This window comes from Anopheles gambiae, assembly GCF_943734735.2.
Source record: "Anopheles gambiae chromosome X unlocalized genomic scaffold, idAnoGambNW_F1_1 X_unloc_30, whole genome shotgun sequence".
Taxonomy (NCBI): domain Eukaryota; kingdom Metazoa; phylum Arthropoda; class Insecta; order Diptera; family Culicidae; genus Anopheles; species Anopheles gambiae.
Genome location: NW_026902638.1, coordinates 60,001 through 62,500, shown reverse-complemented (window position 1 = coordinate 62,500; position 2,500 = coordinate 60,001). Strand labels below are relative to the sequence as shown.

The following is a 2,500-nucleotide window of genomic DNA, read 5'->3' as shown; positions in this document are numbered from 1 at the left end:
TTACGCAATGACGATAACACAGCAGCGGTAGTGGTTAACGCGGACTTACCAGTTAAGGTAGTCAGTAAGGCTCTGAAGGGTTTAATGATAGTTGACATAGGTGATATGCGAGTGGTTAGCGTTTACGCGCCACCTAGATTTAGTATGGAAGAGTTCCAGATCATGTTGGATAACACGGTAATGGCCGTAACCGGTATCCACAAAATTCGTTATCGGGGGGGACTTCAACGCTTGGTCAGCAAGTTGGAACAACCAACTTGGCGAGCGTGGAGAAACCCAGAAACGAAGAGGTGAGTGGGTCTTATCAACCTTTGCGCAGATTGACGCAATTTTATTGAACGACGGCAGCACCCCAACTTATGTTGGACCAGGGCGTACGTCAGTAGTTGATCTTACTTTTGCGAGCAGAACAGTTGCAAGATCATTTCAGTGGGAGGTGTTATCTAGCTATATGAACTCTGATCATCGTGCAATACGAATAGATCTTGAGACGCAAAGCGTGCGTAACTTGTCCCGACCCATAACGGGATGGAGCATCAAGTATTTTAGCAAAGATATATTTGAAGTTATGATGCAAGCCGCTTTTGAGACAGAGGTCACAACAAGCGAAGACTTAATGCGTATACTTGTCAACAGGCGTGTAATGCGACGATGACTAAGCGTAAGAGGTACACTCCTAACAAGAGTGCATTTTGGTGGACGCTAGAGATCGAGGCACTTCGCAAAGAGTGCAAAACACCGCGATCGATTAGCGCAAAGAGCATTCAATACTGATCTCTATTCTTCTTTTAGGGACGAGTTCAAGGTGGCACGGAATGCCCTCAAGCGATTGATCAAGCATACCCGACAGAGGAAGTGGAAAGAGTTCCTGGGAACAGCGAACAACGCATCATTTGGTATTGTATATCATACGTTCAAGAAAGTGGCCGAGGGTTCGATTGGACCCCGAACCATGACATTGGACGAGTTTAGGGAAGTGGTGAGCGAGCTTTTTCCTACTCACCCAAACACGGTGTGGCCTGAATATCGTATCGATCAGCCACGAGAGTTTGAAAGGGTTACTAATGATGAGATTCTTGCGGTTGCCAGGAGACTACCCAACAAGAAGGCGCCGGGACCAAGATGGTATCCCGAATGAGGCGCTGAAAGTTGGTATGTTGACTGCAACCGCTGCATTTTGCAGGGTTTACCAAGGCTGTTTAGAGAACGCGAAGTTCCCCGATGAGTGGAAAAGGCAGAGGTTGGTGTTAATACCGAAGCCGAACAAACCACCAGGGGAACCGGGTTCAATTCGCCCCATTTGTCTACTAGACGGGGCAGGTTAAAGGTTTAGACGCATCATAGTGCAACGGTTAAATGCACACATCGAGGAGGTCAACGGACTGTCTGACGACCAATTTGGTTTCAGAAGTCGTCGATCAACAGTTGATGCGATTCAACGGGTAGTGGACATTGTTTCGGTAGCTAGAAGTAGAAACAGATACAGTGGACGGTATTGTGCTGTTGTCACATTAGATGTTACTAATGCTTTTAACAGTGCTTCATGGTTGGCGATTGCAAATGCTTTACAGAGAATTAACACTCCTAAATATCTTTATGATATCATTGGTGATTATTTTAGGAATCGTGTGCTGATGTATGATACCACAGATGGACCGGCAGAGATTGCAGTCACATCGGGTGTACCTCAAGGCTCGGTACTTGGCCCAACGTTATGGAACCTCATGTACGACGGAGTCCTACGAGTTGCAAATGGTGGAAGGTGCACGGATTATACGGCTATGCAGACGATATAGTGTTGTTGGTGGAAGGTAATTGTGTTGATGATATTGAAATTCTCGTTCCAGCCAGATTCGCATCATCGACAGATGGATGACCGACAACGGATTAAAGATAGCCCCGACCAAGACCGAGTTCATTATGGTCAGTTCCCATCAGAGGATACAGCATGGGGCTATCAGGGTAGGTGATCACGTAGTACATTCGTCGCGCAGCTTAAAGTATTTGGGGATGGTCTTAGATGACCGCCTCGAATACACTTCACAACATCAGGTATGCGGTGGAGAGAGCGACGAAGCTATGGACCACCTTGGTAAGGATGATGCCTAATAAGGCAGGTCCGAGTAGTAATGTTAGGCGAGTAATTGCTCTTACTGTTGTGGCGAAGGTCCGGTATGCCTCGCCCATTTGGTGTCATACCCTTAGATTTGCTAACCGTAGACAATGGCTACGTCGGTTTTACCGGCCAGTAGTCCAGCGAGTTATCTCTTCTTTCAGGACAACTTCACATGATGCAGTCTGCGTGCTTGCGGGAATGATCCCGCTGCATCTCCTCCTGGACGAGGACTCCAGGACTTTTCATCGGAGACGAGCAGAGAACATCGCCGGATCGGTTGCACGTAACATGGAACGTGTCACAACTATGGAACGATGGCAACGAGAATGGACGAGAGTGTTCACGGTCGGTGGACATACCGTCTCATACCCGACGTCAACAGAT

At 47.5% G+C, this 2,500-nt stretch overlaps 1 pseudogene; it reads left to right on the top strand.

Moving 5' to 3' along the window:
• Window positions 1-2,500, top strand: part of LOC133394656 (large subunit ribosomal RNA) — a 9,199-nt pseudogene that overhangs the window by 4,550 nt on the left and 2,149 nt on the right.